The following is a 24,415-nucleotide window of genomic DNA, read 5'->3' as shown; positions in this document are numbered from 1 at the left end:
TAACATATATTGAAATAGACATCAACATACTCTCGCTCATGCATGTTTCATTTGAATGTACCCTGTTGCTCAGGTTTGCTTTTCAAAATAGACAAAAAGTTTTCAATTTTCAAAATGTTTGTTTCAAGCATTGTCATTATCAAAATAGAAAGAAAATGTTTTGTATATAGCTTTGAAAGTAGAAGAAAAATAGAGTTTCAAACAAAAGCACAAGCTCAAATTGATGTATAAGAGTGGTGGTCAGCCGAAGGCGTGACTCCACGGATTTACAAAGCTTGGAAAATGGTAATTTTTATTGGTTGGTGGTACATTGAACACAGCAATCATTACATTTCCTGAAAACTTTGAATTCGCAAGCATAGGAGCTTTTGATGAAGATAGTCATTAACAGCTGCAGATGCCCCAAGGGAGACGGTGGTTGGCCAGATATAGTTACTTGCCTTTTGTTTCAATCTCATTTTTGCATGAACCGCCCTTCCGGGTTTTCGGTTCATCGAGACGCTCATTCTTGCCTGAGTTGTGTACAATCTCAGAGAGCTTTTCATATATATTTTTTTTGTCCCTTATTTTTGCCTGGACCGCCCTTTCGGGTTTTCGATCCACCGGGAAGCGCATTTTTGCCTAGGCCGCCCTTTCGGGTTTTCGACCTACCACGCTGTTCTTTTCATATTTCTAGGCAAAGTATTTCTTGACTATATCGGCATTCACTGGATTTGGAAGTTCTACACCATCCATGTGTGTAAGGATTAAAGCACCACCGGAGAAGGCCTTCTTGACAACATAAGGACCTTCATAGTTAGGCGTCCACTTGCCCCTTGGGTCGGGTTGCTGGCTTACCCTCCTTTTCAATACAAGTTCTCCCATCTTGAATTCTCGAGGATGGACTTTCTTGTCAAAGGCAGTCTTCATCCTTGCTTGATATGACTGTCCACGAGCCATGGCATCCATACGTTTTTCCTCAATCAAATTCAACTGATCATACCGGCTTTGGCACCATTCAGCCTCGGATAACTTTGCTTCCATGATCACACGGAGAGATGGGATCTCCACTTCCAAAGGAAGAACTGCTTCCATACCATATACAAGAGAGAAAGGGGTTGCCCCGGTTGAACTGCGCACTGTAGTACGGTAGCCATGCAGAGCATAGGGTAACATCTCATGCCAGTCCTTGTAAGTGGTTACCATCTTCTGGACAATTCTCTTGATATTCTTGTTGGCGGCCTCAACTGCACCATTCATCTGAGGTCTATAGGGAGAAGAGTTATGATGCTCAATTTTGAATTCTTCACAAAGAGCTTGCACCACATTGTTGTTCAGGTTGGTACCATTGTCGGTAATAATCTTGCTGGGAACACCATATCGACATATGATGTTGTTCTTGATGAACTTAGCTACCACTTGCTTGGTCACATTGGTATAAGATGCTGCTTCAACCCACTTGGTGAAGTAGTCAATTGCCACTAAGATGAAACGATGACCATTTGAAGCCTTCGGTTCAATTCTTCCAATCATGTCGATGCCCCACATTGAGAACGGCCATGGGGATGAAATAACATTGAGAGCGTGCGGAGGCACGTGAATCTTATCAGCATAGATTTGACATTTGTGGCACTTTCTGGCGTGCTGGTAGCAATCATGCTCCATGGCCATCCAGTAGTAACCTGCTCGCAACAACTTCCTTGACATAGTATGCCCTGTAGCATGGGTCCCGAAGGTACCGTCATGTACATCATGCATTAACTGCTCCGCTTCATGTTCATCAACACATCTCAACAATACCATGTCATAGTTTCTCTTGTACAGAATATCTCCATCTAACATGAATCTACTGGCCAATCTTCTCAGGGTCTTCTTATCTTGTTTGGAAGCACCCGACGGATACTCACGGCTCAGCAAGAACTGTTTGATGTCGTAGTACCAGGGTTTATAGTCAACCACATTTTCGCCAGCCTGATCGATCACATCCCCAATAGCAAACACATGTGAAGGTCTTTCAAGGCGTTGCACTTTGATTATTGGCACGTCATTCCAATGGTTTACTCGAAACATGGAGGATAGAGTAGCAAGAGCATCAGTCATTTGGTTCTCATCACGAGGAATATGGTGCAGCTCAACCTTTGTAAAATATGTCAGCAAACGTCTCGCATAATCACGATAAGGAATCAACTTAGCATGGTGGGTCTCCCATTCACCTTTTATCTGATTGATGACGAGCGCAGAATCTCCATAGATGTCGAGGTGTTTGATTCTCATGTCAATTGCTTCCTCGATCCCAAAGATACATGCTTCATACTCAGCCATATTGTTGGTACATTCGAACAGAATCCGGGCGGTAAATGGGATGTGATGCCCCTGTGGGGATACAATGACTGCCCCAATTCCTCTACCATAAGCATTGACAGCACCATCAAAGACTAAACCCCACTTGCTATTGGGATTTGGACCTTCATCAATCAATGGTTCTTCGCAGTCTTTTGATTTTAAATACATGATCTCTTCATCGGGGAAATCGAACTCAATTGGTTGATAATCATCAAGAGGTTGGTAAGCAAGATGATCGGCAAGAATGCTACCCTTGATTGCCTTTTGAGTTTTGAACACAATATCATATTCAGACAAAAGCATCTGCCAGCGTGCAATCTTCCCAGTAACAGCAGCTTTCTCAAAGATATACTTTATCGGATCCATTCTGGATATCAACCAAGTTGTATGATTCACCAAATAATGACGCAGGCGTTTAGCGGCCCAGGCCAAAGCACAACAAGTCCTCTCAAGCATTGTATACCGAGTTTCACAATCGGTGAACTTCTTGCTTAGATAGTAGATAGCATGTTCTTTCTTTCCAGTCTCATCTTGTTGACCAAGTACGCATCCCATGGATTCATCAAATACTGCCAGATACATAATCAAAGGCCTTCCTTCCACGGGTGGGACAAGGATAGGTGGTTCCAGCAGGTAATTCTTGATGCTATCAAAGCTTCTTGGCATTCATCATTCCATACAATAGGCTGATTCTTTCTGAGTAGCTTGAAGATCGGCCCGCAGGTTGCGGTCATGTGAGATATGAATCGGGAGATGTAATTCAAACGTCCGAGGAAACCTCTGACTTGCTTCTCGGTCTGTGGAGCTGGCATTTCTCGGATGGCCCGGACTTTATCAGGATCGACTTCAATGCCCTTTTGGCTGACAATGAAGCCTAATAACTTCCCGGATCTGACGCCGAATGTACATTTGTTGGGATTCAATCGAAGCTTGTATTTTCTCAACCTTTCGAACATCTTCGTCAAATACTCAACATGTTGCTCCTCATCTGTTGACTTCACAATCATGTCGTCCACATATACTTCGACTTCTTTGTGAATCATGTCATGAAACAGAGTAGTCATTCCTCTTTGGTAGGTAGCACCAGCATTTATTAGGCCGAACGGCATCACTTTGTAGCAGAAAGTACCCCATGGAGTGATAAAAGACGTCTTTTCTCTATCTTCCGGAGACATTTTGATCTGATTGTAACCGGAGAAACCATCCATGAAGGAGAACACCTTAGACTGAGCAGTATTATCAACAAGCACATCAATATGAGGTAATGGAAAGTTGTCTTTTGGACTGGCTCTGTTCAGGTCTCTGAAGTCAACACACATTCGGACTTTACCATCCTTCTTTGGCACAGGTACAATATTGGCAACCCATTCAGGATACTCAACTGTCATGAGGAAACCCGCATCAATCTGTTTTTGAACCTCGCTCTTAATCTTGAGAGCCATATCTGGATGAGTCCTTCTCAATTTCTGCCTGACGGGAGGACATTCAGGCTTGGTGGGGATCCGATGCTCCACAATCATAGGATCTAGACCTGGCATATCTTCATACGACCATGCAAAAATATCCGGATATTCCCGGAGGAGCTGGATGATCTTCCTTTTAACCCCTTCCTCTAGAGCAGCACCGATCTTGATCTCTCGCTTGTTCTCCTCGGTACCTATGTTGATAAGCTCAATCTCTTCCTGGTGAGGCTGAATGGCTTTCTTTTCTTGCTCAAGTAACCGAGTGATCTCATATGGTATGTCATCACCTTCCTCATCTTCGGCTTCATACACTGGGAACTCAAAATTCGGAGGGAATGCAGGATTACTATGCCCAACGGGTTTATTATAGTTCAATCTGCGTAAAATGATTGGATGATTTTAGAAGGAGGTTTTTTATGCAGATTTTTGAAATTAATAAGAAAATACAGATGTTTTGGTTTTTTCTGGCATTACCATTATTTCCAAGGGAAAAAGCACTAAAAAAGCAGTCGTGGAAGAAACGACAAAATTTTTATTAATCAACGGCTCCGTACCTTCGGCAGTTAATCCTTGAAAAGCGGTCCCCTCTGCAGACCCTGCTTCTATGCAAGAGAAAGATGATAGCTGGCTAACCAGGTATGCTTCCTCTCCATGAATGGTAACAAGCTTTCCACTTTTTGCAAATTTCAACTTTTGGTGCAAAGTAGAGGTCACTGCTCCCGCGTCGTGTATCCATGGTCTCCCCAAGAGACAGCTGTAAGAGGCATTAATGTCCATGACCTGAAAGGTGATTAGAAAGGTTTCGGGACCGATAGTTATTGGCAAGTCTATCTCCCCGAGAACGCTCTTGCGGGTTCCATCAAAGGCTTTGACCAGAAAAGTGCTCCTCCTCAAGGGAGTTCCCCGGTAACTCAGCTGATCCAGCGTTGACTTGGGCATCACGTTCAAAGATGAGCCAGTGTCTACTAACACATTTGAGATCATGTCAGACTTGCAATTCACGGAGATATGCAAGGCCAGATTATGATGCTTTCCTGCTTCGGGTAATTCATCTTCACTGAACCACAGGTTGCTGCAGGCGGTAATGTTCCCCACTATGCTACCAAAGTGATCCACAGTGACTTCATGATCCACATAAGCCTGCTCCAATACTTTCAAAAGGGTATCTCTGTGGGCAGCGGAACTCAGGAGTAGAGACAAAATGGATATCTTCGACGGAGTTTGCAGCAGCTGATCTACAATCTTATAATCACTTCTTTTGATCAACCTCAAAATCTCGTCCAGATTAGAATCCTCTATAGACCGGCTCGGTTGGCTCGCGTCTCTGTTAACGGGAGAAACATCAGTCGGGGTTGGCTGGTCAATGGGTGGCACGGTAGGCGTAGCTGCCTTCTTTTGAAACAACGGTGGACGGACTCTTCCGCTTCTAAGGGCTGCTGAAGTTCCTTCGGCGGTATTGTTCATCACAGCCAAGGACACCAGAGGCACTTCTACTCCGTTTTCAATTATGGTAGCATTGTATTTGTATGGGATAGCCCTATCTGAAGTATACGGTACCGGTCCGGGCAACCTTATCACCAGTGGCTCAGCATTCTCCGTCAAAGGCATACTCTTGACAGGCGGATCGTGAAAAACTGGCACAATCACGCAGACATCACTGACAGTCAAAAAATTATCATTCATCAAGCTTTGGATGTCATCTTGAACAGTACGGCAACCCAAAGGATTACGAAGGCATCCTAGGCACTTGGCATGATCATGGCTAAACAGAGAAGCTTTGCACAGCTTGATGTGTAGAGGCACCAGAGGAGTTGCGACGTTACGGACATCAAGTCTAGGAGCTTCCTCACATACTTCGATCATATTCACAGCGGCATGATTTGGAAGAGGATTGTCGAGGACATGTGGGACATTATTCTCAAAAGTCAGCTTTCCTTGATCAATGAGCTTTTTCACGATATACTTCAAAGCATAGCACCCCTCGACATCATGACCCAGGGCGCCTTGATGAAAATCACATTTGAGATCGGACCTGAACCTTGGAGGCAACGGATCAGGTGGGGGCTTGCCCTGTCTGGTTGTACAATGCCCTCTATGGAGTAAAGTCGGAAGCAACTCAGCATATAACATCGGTATCGGAGGGAAAGTAGGTCTAGCTTGCTGATTTTGTTGTTGTTGTTGAACTGGCAACTGTTGTTTCATCTGTTGAGCGATTGCATTAACGGGTACTTGAGGTTGACCCGGTGGCAGAGGGTACTGATGATAAAATGGCGGAAAGAAAGGATGCTGAGAATACGGCACATATGGGTATGACGGAGGCATTTGGGCTGCATTGATAGGAGCAACAGTAGCCATGGATTGACCGGCTCCAGCTGACACCATCCCTACTTCCGTTTCTTTCTTCTTGTGGTGTCCATTACCATACCTCTTCGATGCATTCACAGAGGATTCAGCTTTCTCGAACACAATGATTCCATCCCTGACGGCTTCCTCCAGACGGGTTCCCATGGTGACCATCTCCGAAAAGTTATTCGGGGCAGCTATGATCATTCTCTCAACATAATCCTTCTTCAATGTCTTTAAGAATGTCTGGGTCATTTCTTCTTCATCAAGAGCGGGAGTAATGCGGGCAGCTTCCCCCCTCCATCTCTGTGCGTATTCACGGAAGCTTTCCTCCTTCTTCTGGGAGAGAGATCTGAGGAATTCCCTGTTCGGCTTCAATCGGGTGTTAAACCCATAGTGGCTCTTGAAAGCAGCGGCTAATTCATCAAAAGTATGGATGTCATTTTTGCTCAAACTAGTATACCACTCTGCAGCATCTTCCATCAAACTATCCTGAAAGCAGTGGATCATAAGGGAATCATTGTCTTTGTAATTGCCCATCTTTCGGACGTACTTGATGATGTGGTTCTGGGGGCAAGTCAGCCCGTTGTACCGGTCGAAATCTGGGATTTTGAATTTCTTAGGGACATCCACCTTTGACACCAAGCAGAGATCTTGAGTTTTGAAAGAGTCCGCATTTCCTCGATTGGCTTTGATCTCATGACGGAGTTCTTTAGCAAGTTCCTCCATCATCTCTTCCATGGTTTTGGTTACGGGGATGCTTCCGTGCTGTGTGTTGATGTTAACACTTTGAGGCATGGTATGCACAAGAGGCTCGGTGACAGCTGCCGTTGTTTGTGGCAAAGTAGCATTGATGGAGACAGCATTTGTTGCAGGGATCAGAACATTGTTAGCAGTGCCCGAAGTGCCCGCTGTAGTACTGGGAGTGAAGAACGGTGGAAGCCCATACGGAAACCCAGCTGGCATAGCAAAGCGAGCGTCTGCAGATGCGGTTGGGAGCATGCTTGTAGTCACCGGTATAGCTGTGGCTATAGGGATAGCCGTGGCTGATTGTTCTTGAGCGGCTAACAGAGCAGTCATGACATCATTGGCTTTAGCCAATTCTTCCCTTAGAGTGGCTAACTCGGTACGGAGCTGAGCATTCTCTTCTTCCATGGCTGCCGAATTCTTCTTTCTGTAGAGTCTTGTCCGGTGTATTCTGTCTGGTTCGTAAACTTTCCGAGCACGAGCCACCTTTCAAACTCTGTGGCAGAAGAACCAGGAGGCAGTGAGCACTTGTAAACCTTTTGTGGCTTGATGAATGATGCACATGATGCATGATATGTACAAATGCAAATGCAAAAGTTGTTTTTTTTTTGGACATCGAAGGATTTTTAGACAAATTAGGAGTTTTGTAAACAATATCTAAACAAACAAAGCAAAATGAAGTGTTTACAAGATGAATCCCTTTGAAATACTAAGCCAAGGGAAGACTTTTGAAATATAAACAAATAAAACTCTCAAGCATAGGAAGTAGTGGGATGATCCTCAGACTCAGACTCCGAATCCGAACCGCAATATCTAGCATAGAAGTTGCGTCGTCCTCTAGCTCTCTTGGAGTCCCGCATAAGTAGCTCATCCTTTTCTTCAAGTTCCCTTCGGACCTTAACCAATTCCTTCTTCAACATCAGGTTCTCATGAGTCTTCTGCTCATCCTTACCATCCAAAGTCATGATTAGATTCTCAGCCTCATTGTATCGGGCCTTCCACATTAGTTTCTCACGACTTTCTATGGCCAGATGCTCCTGATACATCTCCTGAGTAGTGGGAGGTAGAGGTAGAGGTATAGATGGAGCAGATGCAGCCACATGTCTCATAGCAGGGTATGGCATACCAATCTCTTCGGCTCGGTTTATTACCCACTGAGTATAGGCCTCATGAGCAATACCAGATCTCACACCCAAATGCTTCACACTCTTCCTACGGACCTTAGACCAAGCCCTTGTGAAAGCCTCCCTTTGTCCGGTGGGGGCGTTCGAATAATAGAAGAACTCCGGAGATGTAGCAAGATTGATGGGCTTTGTCTTCATAGGAAACCCAAACTGTCTCATAGCAAGCTCCGGATTGTAGTTGATTCCCCCACGGGTACCAAGAAGAGGTACATTGGGAAAGTCTCCACAACCAGTAATAATCTCCTTAACCTGAGCGGCGGGAGTGATCCAGACCACCTCGTTAGGAGAGAGAGCCATCATACGCTGTGAGTAGGACCAATCCTCCGAGTTGTCATGGAAGGAGCTCGGAAGGTGAGAAATAAACCACCTATATAGGAGAGGCACGCAGCAAAGGATATACCCACGACCTTTGAGAGTCCGGTCATGGATAGCATGATACATGTCAGCTAGCAGGGTAGGAACCGGATTCCTAGAATGGAAGATCTCAATAGCATTCATGTCCACAAAGTTGTCGAGATTCGGGAAGAGAATGAGCCCATAGACAAGCAATGCAAGAATAGCCTCGAGTGCGTCCTGACAAGTAGTTTTGAGATTAGCTTGCTCAAGTAGATACTTGGAAGTGAACCCTCGGATGTGAGACTTAGTAGTAAGATGCTTGGCGACATCAGAAGTCTTGAGATAAAGATCCTTGGCAATAACTAGAGGAGTAAGAGAAACCCCGGGACCGGTGAAAGGCGTCGTCTCGGCTATAGGTGAACCCAATAAGTGGGAGTAAGCCTCAAGAGTAGGGACCAACTGGAAATCCGGGAAAGTGAAGCAGCGGAAACCCGGGTCATAGAATTGCACTAGAGTGTGCACGAGCTTCTCTTCAACATTAGTCCGGAGAATAGTAAGCAAACCACCATACCGGAGTCGGAAACCCGTTTGATTCTTCACCTTGAGTGCCAACTCTCTCAAACTAACCAAATCAACCTCCTTGAACTTGTAGGATTTAGTCTTCTTCATACCTGTAATGTTTACAAAGTTTTTAATTTGTCCAATCCTTCGATGAATGCATGAGAAAAAATTTATGCATGAATGCATGTATGCATGATTGTTTTTTCAATTACAGAGAAAACATGGAGGGTTGAGATTAAAGTCGAGGAGCCACGGGCGGACACGGTGCCCGGTAAACTAAGGCTTAGGATAATAGTAACCAAGGTTCTAATCAAGTTCCCAAACTACAACCTCTCTTACGTATATCATGGTAGCACGGGACAACGTCCGTTCCATGTTTATTCGCAAGAAGGTCTAGCTTGAGTGTAGTATCGCGTGACGACTAAAACTCGAGACAACACTCGGTTTAGCCACCGCACTACGTCCTAAAAAGGCCAGGGATGGGTTTGGTAACTACGGTCCATAGCATCGTCGAACAATTGAAAGCAAAGTGCCTAAGCATGACAACACACGCCGAACATATTACTTCCAAAATGCCTCAGCTATGTGAGATTGATCGCATAATCCAATACACGAGGCAACCCTCGGATCGAATTGTCGATTATATCTCTACCTAATCATAAGTTCACTCAGCCCGGGTATAGGACTTTTGATATTCTCACCCCACACGTCAAATGAAAATAAACAAGTATTCACATATGTAAGCAATAAAACAAAGCGTAAATATAAACTAAGGAAAACTAGGCGTGACCCGCTAAAAATATCCCCAGTGAAGTCGTCATTTCTGTTATCGCGATTTTCGGGTGTCAAGTCATAATTTAGGCTTGAACCTTTCAATCTTTGATATTCTCTATTTTTTCTTGGGAAGGGCAAAATTGAGAAAAAACCCTTAGATTCTAAGTTCGGGGGTCGCTTTCGCTACGGGAAGGTGTTAGGCACCCGGAACGATTATGGTATTCCATAAGAACCGTTCTCCTAAGTTTATTTCTACGCTTTATTTTTATTGCCTACTTATTTAAAAGAGAAATTTTATTTGAGTGAAGAATGGGGGAAGAGAAGATGATTGAGATTTTATTTTACTTGGCTTGGAGGAGTTTTAACTCATTGCCTACGTACCCTTTTAAGGGATCAAAACCAATCGTAGTTCGTTCTCGAAAATTGTTTTTGCTTTTGTTGGTTGATTTTAAGTTTGAAAAGGGAATTTTGAAGAATGGAGATGAGAGGCCTCAAGGGCATGAGATTTGGAAAATGTGAGGTGGAAGTAGTTATTTTGCAAAATAAAGTCTAAGTATGATTAAAATTCATTGGGATTTTTTTCTTAAGAAAACAAAAGGAAAATGAGGAGTTTTGACTCCTATTTTAGAAAAAAGTTTTCAAGTGAGGTTATTCATATTTTTTGAAAAAAATGATTTTTTTGTCTAAGCGTTGTAAAACCTAAGCATACATCTAAGCATACATCTAAACGGTAATCATGCAACGTGTGTGCGTGTCGGTGCTTGTGTCGGTGTACATCCCTTATAATGTCCATAGTCCTTTACATTGTCCTAGATACATGCTATGGTCTTTGTGAAGAATTTTAAAAGGAACTAATCTATCTAAGATTATTACAAACCCAATTGATATAGAAATGAATAGAAAAAATGATGCCAAAACTATAGGATGAATGAAATGTGAGATGAGATGGTTAGTATCATAAAGCATAAAAATAGTAGAAAGGTAAACAAAATTGAATAGAATAGCAAGAGAGAAAAAAAAAGTAATGAAATGAGATAAAGTGGTAAAAATACACCTAGAATTTAGGTATAACACTCATACATGCATATGACCTATAATTCCCTCATTATAGCCATTTTTTGAAAGGTTTGAATTTAAGCTACAATGTGAGGATCATAAGAGCACACACAAGCAAAACATTATATCATATTCCTAGAGATATTTTCACACATTATTTCACATGCCAAAATATCACAATATGAAAAAATGCATCAAGAACATATATGGAATTTAATGAGCAAGAATTAAAAGAACAAAGTAAAGAAAATAAATGCAAAAATAAGCAAATAAATTCTAAAACTTAGAGGAAAAATCAAAATGATAGGGAAATATTTTTAGAATTTTTTTAGAAGCATAAAACACCAAGAAAGTGTAAAAAAGGTATTTAAAACACAATTAAAAAGCAATTAAAAAAAAGGCTCAGCAGGATTTAATCTAGTTGGCTGGATGAATCCAGAGGTCCAGATCTAACTCCCAAGATCACATCACAGTCACTGGATCAAAGATCCAAGGGTCCAAAAAAAAGCACAAAAGATAGTGTAAAAATGCAGGAAGCACAGTGACCGTTAGATCAAAGATCTAACGGTTCAAACAGAAGATATACCATATTCCACACAAAAAGTCACACACAGGATTCAAAATCAAACACACAGCAGCCATCAGATCTTGGAACAATCCAGATCTGATGGTTCACAGAGCGAGGGAACACAACAAGAGCACGCACGCGCGCGCGTGGGAACGGAGGGAGTATAAAAAGGATTTTTCACACAAAAAACTCACAAAACCTTTTCCTCTTCTCTCTCTAAGTTAAACTTAGAGAGAGAAACTCTCCCTTCTCTCTAAAACAAACACGCCGGAGAAGATGGTGGGAGGGTGGCCGGAGCTGCTCCGGCGCGGTGGCCGGCCGGTTTCCGGCGGCGGCGCCACCGCGTCGGAGTTTTTTTTTTCTTTTTTTTTTTTAAAATTTTTATACCAAAAGCTTCGTCTCCTCCTCCTCTACACAAATCCGGCACTAGTTTTAGCGAGAACGGTTCGGTTCGGACTAGATCTACATTTTTCTTTGAAAATTTTTTCACACTTTTTTTTGAAAAAAAACCACGGATCTAGATATCCTTTTCGCTCTAGTGTCCGAATCCGGCCTCAAAATTTTCAAAATCCGAACGTACAAGCCTAGATCTACAAATACATATCCGTAACAAACTTTTTCACACTTTTTCTACACTACACATATGCGCGCGAAAACGGAGAAAAAGAGGAGAGAAATGCGTTACCTCTGTCGTAGAACGGAGAAAAATCTTCGGAAAACTTCGAGTCCTCCTCTTCTCCTCGCGCGCGCGCTATGTGTCCCGTTGGTGTTGCTTTTGCTCGAAAATCCGGTACGTTTTTGTGTTGATGTGATGTTTCGCGGTGGTTTTGAGTGAATCCGGTTCGGATTTGTTGATTTTGTGGTGGTTGGGGCTGTTTTGGAGCAGATCCGGTTTGGATCTGTTGATTTTGGTGATGAAGTGTTCTTGGTGTTCTTCCTCTTTTTCTCAGCTTTTTTCTGTTTTGATTCTGTTATGGATGAGAGAGAGAAAAAGATTATGTTTTGGGAGTGATTGTGATTGATTCTGATTTCTCTGACTTGATGTGATGGATCTGACACATTTGCTATTTATAGCCTGCCATGTGTATTAGAGACCCAATGGAAAATTGACACCTGGACTGTTTTGGACTTAAGGACTAATCTGCAAAAAAGTTAATATGAGGACTGATCTGCAATAAAAAAAAAAGACTAAAAAAATGCAATTAAAAAAAGTATTGGACAAAAATGCAATTTTGGGACCCTTTTGGGGGACCGAAATGTAAATAAAAATAAAATGAATTAAAATTGGTAATTGGTAAAAAGGTAAAGTGAAACGAAAAATAAAATCAACAAACGGACTAAAACGAACAAATTACCGACATGAGGTATTTTAAAATACCTCCCTGTCGGAATTTTAACAGGAAAAGACCAAAATCCCCCTAGGGACTAAACTGACTCAGATGCAATTTTTTGAAATGATTTTTTAAACAAAGACTCAACAATAATTCGTACAGACAAGTTGAAAAGACTCAGAGGCAAACACATGGACTAAAATGGGTTCCACTGCAGGAAATGACCAAAATACCCTTTTGTATGATTTTTTGAAATAAAATGCAAGAAAAGTAATGCGACGTTTCAGAGAGTTCTTAAATGACTTGTAATGTCAGAAAAGACAGAGGCAGTAAAATACGCTTGAAAAGAGAATAAGGGTTCAGAATAAAATAACAGAGAATTGACAAATATCAGTGTTAGAAAAGAAATTTGAACGAGTATTTTTAGGTCCAAAATTAGGGTATAACAATACCATAATGTTTGTTGAAGTTGTTCCAAACCAAAATATTAATTAGGTGGTGTTTGAATAGCACAGTTCATATTTGCAAAGTGATCCACACAGCTTTTTTGGTTCACTGCAACAATTACCGTGTAGAAAATATTTTGTTTCCATGGTTAAAACAATGTACATTGGATGCTTGATGCTTTGGTGCCAACTTTATTAATGTGTAATGTTATTAGTATTTATGACACGGTTGTGTTTTATTTCGGATTTTAAATCCTTAGTGAATTTCTATACATTTTCATTTATAAATTACTACAAAATTCTTGAGAGGTGAATTTCGATGAATACTAATTACAAATACTTTATAATTCTGTACACTATTGTTTTATTTGTCCGCAATACACAATCAATCCAACCAATAAGGTTATCAAATTATAAAATCATACGATTTTATTGAGTAATAAGATTATCAAATGAATTGAAATGACAATTGATGCGACGGTAAACTATATATGACCTAATATATGCTCTAAATTTGAAAATATCATATCAGTAATGAAAATAAATATCTACAACGATTGGAAAAAACTTACTGAGGCAAAGTTAAAATGGTGCCCAAGGAGTAGTACCCAACTCTATGGTAAAACGTCGAGATTGAAATAATTGTTTAATACATATCTTTACGTAACATTTAGTTAAAATTGTATTTACTACAACCCTGTCTTAAAATTTGTATTCATTAGTAACAAAAAATATGAAAATCAATTATATATACTTTACACACACACACACAAATGGATAATATTATATATACTCAACATATGTTCCATTATTGTATTGGGCTTTATTCCTTAACCCGTTTCTCACTGTATTGCTGGCATCTATTTTGCTATAAATTGGTTGTGTGTACTTTAGTTAGGGTTTTGTTCCTTTTATCCTCTTTGAAGAAGGTGTGGTCCTTCATCTCTGCCTTTTCACCTTTTGTCGCTGAATCTTCATCTGTCTCCATGGCTTTGCCTCCCCACATGTGAGCTTTTTGTGATTATTTGCTTTTCATATGCGATCTGCTTATTCTATATACCAACGTTTTGTCTTTTTCCCTTTATGGTAACATATTTATCCTGGTCTTCTTCTGCATGTATTTATGTTGATCCATATATGTTTGTCAACGATTTATTCATTACTATATACAAAGATCTATGATATTGTGTTTTTTTATTATGTCCGTTATTTCCCTTTTCGCTTGAAATGGTTTAATTATTATTTTTTTTCCCTTTATTTTCGTCTGAAATTTCGATATTTCGTTGCTATTTTATTTGTACATTTTTTAGCCTCATTTTGTTATAATATTTTTACTTTGCATACTTGTGTTTCGGTAATTTTATTTGTTTTTACTTTAATTGTGGTAGACTATTTTTAAAAAACAAAGTCCATTTTAGTTTTTTTTTTGTTTTATTTTAAATATTATACTTGTTACCTTTTATGAATTTTGTTTACCTTGATATATTTCGTTTTATTTTTTCATTGTCAATAGTCATTTTCTTTTCCATAGTATCAATTGATTTTGGTGTCTTAATTTTTTTTTCCCTTCATAGGGTGGACATTCCTGAAGGTAGCAATTTGTTTGAGAGAACCTTTGAAACTGTTGTTGTTCCTGACAGTGTATGTATGCACTGGATTTTTATTTTTATTTATAATTTTATATGTTTTTAGTTTGTTTGTGATTTATTCAGTATGTAAGTTTTTTAATTTCATTTCTATTTTCAGGATGAAATACACTTTCCAATTGTGTTTGTTTCACGCTAGAAGTCTGACCTTGCTGCTCAGAAATATGGTTGGATAAAGGACCCTGCTGGTAACTATATCCGAATTGATTTGTCAAATGTTGTTAGGCAGAATATAATACCTAGTTGTCTAATAATCTCTCGGATCTGTGGCTTTGTTGAACCTCAGAGAGTTATCTTGTGTTATCAGATTCTTGATAATCAATTTAACATGAGAATTGTTGATGATGCTGGTTTGGATGTTACTTATTATGGTTTTCACTTTCCAACGAACCACCATGCCAGGAAGGTTGCTGATCCTTTTTATTACCCCCCCTCCCCCCCCCCCCTCTCTTTTATTTCTGCTGTCCAATCTCGTAATGAAGATGAGGAGGTTGGGTTGGCTATTCCGGCTGAGATGTTTAACACCATGGTGGTTGATAATGGTGGTAATGTTGCTGTTGAGGCTCGTCTTAACATTCCAAACCCTGATCTGCCAATCCATATTCCTGGTGGTGATGGTGTGGCTGAAGAGTATATATGGACCCTTAAGGTTACTCAACCTATTGCAGATGGTAGAAGTGTTCTCGTGAGTGTCACTTTTAATTTTATGTTCCTGCTCCAATGTTTTCAATCAAACCTACGTCTTTTATTTACATTTTTTATTTTTCTTTTAACCACCTTATATGATCCTGTGTTTTTAATCAAACCTATGTCTATTATTGACATATAATTTTTTTTTTTAAGCATTTTCCGAGGTTTGTGATTGAGAACTTTACATTCTCTGTTGGGCCTGAGATTCATGTCATGGATGATGCTACCGGTGAAATGTTTACGTGTATGATCAAAACTGCCAACACACCTTCTGGTTATGTCGTGAAGTATCTTGCAAGAGGATGGTACCAATTTGTTAGATCAAAGGAGTTGAGTGTTGGTGATCACATTGTGTTTGGTGTTCAAAATCCGGTTAAGTCAATTGACAAACTATTATTAAGTCATTAATCACAGTTATTGATCCCTCATTATTAGTGTTTTATTTTGGAAACAAATAAATCATTCATAACTCAATTTATTTTTATCCTTTCATGGAAATAATTCTTATTAATAATTTCTACAAAACCTTTTATGGGTCCAAAATTGATTTTCGGTTACATGTACTTTAATCTAATATATATGTAACCCAGCTATTATGCAAAAAAAAAAATATTAATTATAAAATAAAATACGGCTACCGGATTTCAAATGAGATGTTAATTTATTATGGCATTCAAAGTTATCTTTTTATGATAAATTACCTAGCTGGTCAATAATTTATTTTTTATATTTCTCATGTGCTGAAATAAAAAGTTTGTTTATTATATTTTGGTGGGTCATTCTTGTTTCTCTTTTAGTAAATGGGATGTCCCTTATGGCCCGTTTTTCCCTACCACACATGGCCTACCCCACGTTTATGGTATAAAAGTGGGTCCTTGTCCTTCTCTAGGGTTTTTTTTTTGTGTTCCATATCCTCCTAGAGAACTTGTGGTCCTGCGTGTTCCTTGCTGCCAATTTGCTATTAACCCGTCGTTTGTCTCAATGGCATCCTCGGCTAACATGTGAGTATTTTTCGTACATTTGACTTCCAGATCGGATCTAATTTAATGTACTTTATATTTATTTCATTGTTTTGTCCCTTTCCTTTTTTGGGGTTTAATTATTTGTTAATAATAGGTATAGATATATTGGAGAATGGAGAGTTGGATTATAAATATGTTTTAATATCTTGTTTAGGGTTTGAATGGAAGGAAAATAATATTTTTTTTATTTTAACGTTTTTTATTTTCTAATCGGATGCCACGTCATCGCTAAGCTTTTTGAGTATGATCATTTTCGAAATTTTTATGATATTTTTTATATATATATATATAAATTGGATGGGTTATGTGTTTACTAATTTGTAGGAGTTTTGTTATTGGCTTCATTGCATGGTTGTTTTTTTATCCGAGTTTGTTGGGAAAGGAGATATATGGGAAAAAATATGAATGGATTTCTCACTTTTTTTTTTTGGTGAATGGATTTCTCACGTTTTAGTAGATTATGGATGTTTTTTTCTTTTAGTTTATTTAAATTTATTTATTTCTATTTATTTTTGCCTCAATTTACAAATCGCATATATTAATTATTTTTTATTGAAGAATTTGGATATGTCTCATATGTTATTGTTATAACTTGCTGGGTTTTTTTGTTTTGACACCATTACTTTGAACGTCCCTAGGAGTAGCAACGAAGCTGAGAGAACTTTTGAAACCACCATCACTCCTGACAGTGTATGTCCATTTGCCCTTACCTTTATTTTTATTTTTCCACAAATTCTTCTGTAGTTTTTATTTGTTTCAATCGTTCAAATTATTAGGACGAAATCTAGATTCCGGTTGATTTTGTTTCAAGATGGGGGTCTGATTTGCTAGTTCAGAGACATGGATGGATTAAGGATCCTGCCGCTAACTACATCCGGATCGATGTGTCTGGAGTTGTTCAGACGCACATGATACCAGGAGGATTACTAATTTCCCAGAAATGTGGTTTCATGGCTCCACAAAGGGTTATCTTATGTTACCAGATCTTCGATAATCAATTTAATATGAAGATCGTTGATGATGACGGTGCTGACATTCCATACTATGGTTTCCATCATCCTGAAAATCAGCATGCAATGAGCCTTGCCGATCCCACCTATGTTCCCCCTCAAGAATTTGTATCTTTTGCTGATGAAGATGAGAATGGTGAGTTTGGGGTCAACATTCCCTATGAGATGTTCAAGCATCTTTTGATTTCAGACAATGCTGCAGATGGTCGTGATGCTGATCCTGTTAATTATGATCCAATCCATATTCCTGCTCGTGAAGGCCAAACCGAGGAATATATATGGCCAGTGAAAGTAACTCGAGCCATCGCAGAGGGCAGGAATGTTTTGGTACGTATTGCTATTTACTATTACTGTGCTTATTATTGGCATTTGGTTTGTGTTTTTAACTTGTTCAATTTTTGTGGTGTTTTTTTTTTTTTGTAGCATTTTCCTACGTACGTGGTTGATAATTTTGAATGTGCTGTTGCGAATGGGGAGGATATAGATGTTCACAATGATCACACTGACGAGACAGTTCGGTGCAAGTTCGTGACTTCAACTAGGCCTTCCGGTCGTGTGGACAAGTTTATTTCAAGGGGTTGGTACCAGTATGTTAGGTCGAAGGCGTTGATTCCGGGTGACCGCATAGTCTTTGGCGTGTAAAATCCAGTGACAACTGTGACCCACAAAATTATCCGTCGTTGACTGTTGTGTTGTATGTCCATATCAAACTTGGTCGTTTTATGTTTATGCAGCTATGTTGTTACGTTCTCAGGCTTTTTGGATATTATGTATGCTTCTGTACCCTTGCTCCACCTTGAATATGCCTTCTGGTTTTTTGTATTAATGGTGTATGGCCTGGACCATTCTCTCTTGACTTATGTTGGACATGTTGTAATTTCTAATGTTTATGTTGTTCAATATTTACGTTGTTGTTGATCCTATTGGTTTTCATTGTTTGGGTTTTATCTTGGTTTATATCTATATTTGCAGGTTACATTCCTTATAAGGATTATATTTTTAAATCATGATTGTTATCATCGTCTACATGCAATGCTAACAAACTTTATATTGTAAATGCATTATATCATTGTTTATACTAATACCATATGCATTTCATAGTCATACGAATGATAGTCATTCGAATCATATGTCTCAATTAATCCAAATTGATGTCTCAATTAATCGAAATTGATGTTAATCAAGTTACGGGATGATTTCATTTATCATATTCAACCAAATGACCTTAAAAATAATTTTTATCTTTCGGATCTCATCATGATTGAAACAGAAACAAACTTATTTCAAAATCAGTAGCGCATTAATTGCTACATCAGGAATCTGACTAGTTCGTGACATTTGATACATGTTGACTGCAACAGGTTTAATAGGGATGCCATCACGGGGGTTCGAATCCCGATACCTCCACTTGTGTGTGTGAGTTTAAAATGCCTTTGCCATTTCGACTATCTACCTAAACAAAAAAAAATAAAAATGTATTTGATGTCACATTAACATGAAATTTCCCAGTATGCTATACTTTAGACCTAATGATATATCCGAAAGGCATCACACACTATCTTATTCACCCTTAATGAACCATGTTTAGAATGAGTTCTTCAATTAGATTGTAATCTGTTCAATTCCTTTAAAAAATTTCACGCCGCTTTCAAATATTATACCGAAATATTTTTTCCATGAAAACCCATTGTGCTTCTTCTGTTGAACTAAATTATATTTTGCAAGGCCCTTGTCCAACTCACAGATTTTTACACAATTTCTTTCAGGGTAGAACCTAATTGGAACACAAAAGCCCATATCCACATCGGTTAGATAATCCTTAAGGACACGGACATTGTTTATTAAATGATATATTCGAAAGACACTTGTGCATTGATATGAAAGTGTTTCATTTTTCGCATCATATTTATATTCTTATAAAGGATACATGATCAACATTTAAGAATGTGTAAATGAGTAATACTTTCAATAAATTTGTAGTATATTTTTCATCAAGGTTGAACAAATTTTACTAATAAATTTGTTACTTTGAATAACAAATGTTTTGAATTTTGGCTCCACATTATTATTATTAGTGTTTGATTTTTTAAATATATAGTTTATACATAATTCAATTAATTTTTGTCCTTTTATTGGAATCAGTATTATTAATCTTTCCTAAAACAGTTTGTCAGTTTCTATGGTCATAATACATTCAGATATTTCAATTAATCAAAAGATTAGGGAAAACCATCATCGACTACGTCATCTTACAAGAATTAGGCACTGTAATTCTACAATTCCCAAACATAACATCTTATAATAATTATGTGTTACCAAAATTAGCATTAAGGACACGATTAGCATTACCACAAATTACAAAAATATATGATGCTCTTAATATGCATTCTACATCATAGCATCAATTGTCTTCGCAACATCCATAAATCAAACTAGATTACAATTAATCTACATACAAGTTAAGTTAGTTGTATATTACAAAAATTGTGCTCCCAAAAAGTGTGGTTGACATCCTACGTAACCTCATCTCGGTTCGATCGCTCCCGTCAAAAAAAGTTTCCTGCTGACATGCTGACAATGAATAGTCTCAGGATTTTTCAAAAGAAAACATAATTTGTCCCCTTCTTCGACGTTACTGTCTGCAACATACTTCGACCAACCATGTCCAAGAAATTTGTCATTTCCAAAGGTCATAATTGTGCACTCATACTTCCTGAAGCGCTCAAAATCGTACATGATCATCGTTGACTGGTCACTGCGTAATAAATTAGCAATTTCATGTGGAGGTCATGCTCATATATTACGAATCAGACATTAAGGTTCAAAAAAGTGTACTATACTTCTATGCCAAATAATTGTAGTAAGGTAATTATATGCAATCAAAGTTATAAAGGTATGTAGAAAGAACAAAATTGTAAACACATGGGCGCGCCCAACACATTCAACAATTGAACATTTGTTTCGACTCAACGATTACCCATGGAGTATAAGAATAATGAGGTTTTGTTACTCCATGTAGACAAATTACAATATAAAGGTGTTGTAACGACCCTTTTCAAATTCAACTATCTCAATTGGGTCCCTTGTATAAGTTATTACGTATCCTTTAAGAAAACGTGACAAAATTATAAATCTTCGTTCAAAAGTAGACATTAACCAAATCATGGATGATTTCATTCACTTACTTATAAATTAAATGAAATGAGGACCTATATCATGCTAAAAAGAGTAGTCATCAAAGTCATTGTCCAACGTATAAATATCATAAAAACCAAATAACCTAAAATAAGGGTTGGTACGTACAATTAGTAGCTTAGATGTGAATAAATCAACATTTGTTTTTTCTAACTGATTATCAAAATATCTAATTCATTAGACTACAGCTCATTTCCTTTGCATTCTACCCTATAATCATTTGTTTGTGTGCCAATTTATAATTTGACAGTTGTGTGTGAATGTTTATATAATTCATATGAGCAATTCACTTTACATTCGTCAATATTTAAAAATATATTTATAATATATCAATTAAATCTTGCAAAAAAAAATAAAAATTACTGAATCCAAAGATCGCACAAATATTCTAAAATTTTACCATTAATTAGTGCATATATGTCGGTGAACAAACCATCTATAACGAAAATAGTTTGAAAACATACCAGAGTCTGGGGATTACTAGCACGGGCCATGGCCTTTGTCACTTTCTTTTCAAAATGATAATAACCCCTTTCATCACGTACCACCTCAATTCCATTTTCCCCGACCGATTCCTCTTCACTACCACTAGGTGGTAAAATTCGTAAATTTTCAGCACCATCTACAACGTACTCCCCTAGGGGTTCCACCAGATAGAAAAATTTGTCGCCAAAATTTTCTATCCTGACGGCGGTTGGCACACAAAAGCCCATGGTTTCGGCCACCTTTTTCCCACCAACAAAGAAGGTATCACCATCAATACTATCGGGCCAGATATTAGGCCAAACCCTTATTCTTTGTTTTCCATTCTCAAACAACCATACACCTCCCGTTGGTGCAACATGTCTGAGGCAGTTCCTGAAAAAATAGGGCAAATCGATATCCTTTCCTACAAAGAAGGGATGAAACAAAATAATCACAACTCGATGAAAGATTAAAACAAACCATCAACACTTACAATTTTGATAAGGCGATATTGTTTACCTGGTCGGGGTAGATGACCGTTTTGAATGCATTTTTCGCAGCACCCGTGCACCCACATCCAACCGCCCTGATCATTAACAACCATTGAAGTTTAAAATATATTTTGGAAAGTTCATTAAACAAATGTACATAAAAAACTATTGCTATTTTATATTTTTGTAAACAAAGCACTTGAATTGGTGGCAAAAATAATACATTACTCATATTGTGAGTAATAGAATATTTAAAAGGGCATGTATATAATCTTAGCACTACAACTGACTAACAAAAGACTAATAACCAATTATAAAAAATAATCAATCTCATGTTAATACTTGCTTCAAGCAATATTTTCATAATTTTTCTTAAAGCACTGTTGATATTATGAAACAATCTGAAATTTCGCAAAACTTCAAGGAATATTCACAAACAACATCGTCTGATATTCAACCTAAACTAAGTAAATCAAGAAATAATAAGATTATAATACTACCGCAAACTCACAAATGCCTTCAACTATCAAACAAAACCCAAAATTAAGTTATAGAAATGGGATGATATTTACCTCTTCTGATGCAAAGAACGATTATCAATGTTGTACACAGAATCAAGTTGTCCGTCTCTTTCCATGTTATTACTGTGCAATGGCAATCGCATGCAAGGTTGTTTGGTGAAGAAGGATGAACAGTACGCAAGTTACCAAAAGGAGCTGTTGAGAAAGAAAGATGGAATTGCAAAAATCAGATTTACTTGTGGAATCTGAAAAGAGTTGTTGTGCATTAATTGGGCATTGGGCCATCTACATACTAAATTAGCCCAATTTTGCTACCACTTTCTTTTCACACCGCCTAATATTATAATACACTCCACATTTTCAATTTTAGGGGGATGTATTGGATTAGGATTCTATGGGATTTTAGGAGGATGCCTTGTGGTATTCAATCAAGACTTTTTGCAACTTAGAAAAAGTCTTGTGGTATTCAATCAAGACTCTTTGTCATTTTAAAAAAGTCTTAAGGTCTTCAATCAAAACTTTTCAACACTTAAAAAAAGTTGTCAATTATTTAATCAATTCATTTTTTTGGAATACTAAATTTTTTTTTTTTTTTTTATTAATCGGTATTATGAAAAGAAAGTGAAATCTAAAAATTCAAATAATAAGAATAAAAATGTATATGCTCTTTAAAGATACGGCAAGTATTTCTTTTCTCATGTCGTATATATTATAAACGTGGAATATATCTTTTTTTTATAAATTTGTTTTTTTAAATAGTCCTATACATTCATTTTCAAGTGTTGATCGACAATTACATTTTTTAATTTACACACATTTATAATTTTACCCGTGATGAACGATTAAAATAGTTGAACTAAAATTGAAATTTAATGGTAATTATTGTGTTGTTACTTTTTATAATATCTTCAAATAAGTGTATACAAAAAATTTTACATTAGTAAGATAAAATTAACAAAATAAAAAAAAAAATAATAACGTAATTGCTAACAATCTTTTTAAAAAATAGTACAAATTTTTTTATTTGCAGTATGTTTCAAGTAATTAGCATAAACACAAATTATATCAATAAGTTCTGGATTGAGGGTTTATTGGAGACAAACATATTGTTATTTTATGATGTGTGCATTACCGAAATTACCCTTCTTATTATGGTTGTACCATTAATTGCAAATAATAATTTATGTCACAAACTTACCTTCTGCAGCAGGTGAGGTTGCTGTGCATTACCGACACATGCAGGTAAAGACTGAAAAAACCAACTCGCATACCGTACGCGACCCATCCCACTCGCGTACGGGAGTCGGCGCCCAATAACACAAGTGATTGACTTTCAACAGCAACCAAAAGCATAAGTGTCATAAAGATATAATAGTCTCGTAAAAATAGGTTCTAGATGATCTATTTATTTATTAAATAGCCATACAATTTTTATTTTATAGATATAATAGTAAATAATCGAACAATTTTTTGAAGGAGAAAGAAGAAGTTTTTTATAGTGGCTTATCAATATAAACACTTAATTATGATTCATGTGTGTTGTTGTATAAAACATGTTCTCTTTAATTACTAAATTCTCAAGTGTCGAGCGTAGACTATGGAGCATGGATCCTAGTTTAAAGTCACTTGATTCACATTTCAAAGATTCATACTCATGTTCTTTTTGCACAATGTCAAATGAAAATGTTCATAATCATTCGGTTAATTTCTTTTATCCTTGTGTATTTTTTGTTAATTTTTTTTATAGGGGCACCATTTCATGATTCTCGCCCAAGACATCCAAATTCAAAAGACTGACCCTAAACATAATCATCCCTTAACAAAATATTAGTTTAAAGATCAACTTCATTTGCATCTAATCAGCAAACTAATACATTTATTCACATCAACTACTATCATCCACATCCACATCCACTAATATCGTCATCCATCCACGTCCATTATTGAGTTATCATGTCATTAAGCTCAAGCATGAATCATCTTGTTCTTTGATGTTAATTATTCTGGATTAAGTGCTTAACAAAGGAGCTGAAATTAATTTGAAGATTTCAAGACATGACACACGAAATGCAGAATATACAAAGATTTGAAGCAACAATATTATATGAATATCTGTCGGAATCCATGAGATGTCTCTTACGTACATTTGGTACAACCATTGGAGGTTTTTTTTTTTTTTTCTTCGATCTATTAGCCTAGTGGTTAAAGCTCACACATTTTAATGTGGATAAGTGGGGTGTCCGG

This window comes from Medicago truncatula, unplaced genomic scaffold (genome assembly GCF_003473485.1).
Source record: "Medicago truncatula cultivar Jemalong A17 unplaced genomic scaffold, MtrunA17r5.0-ANR MtrunA17Chr0c01, whole genome shotgun sequence".
Taxonomy (NCBI): domain Eukaryota; kingdom Viridiplantae; phylum Streptophyta; class Magnoliopsida; order Fabales; family Fabaceae; genus Medicago; species Medicago truncatula.
Note: the sequence above shows the minus strand (reverse complement) of the source record.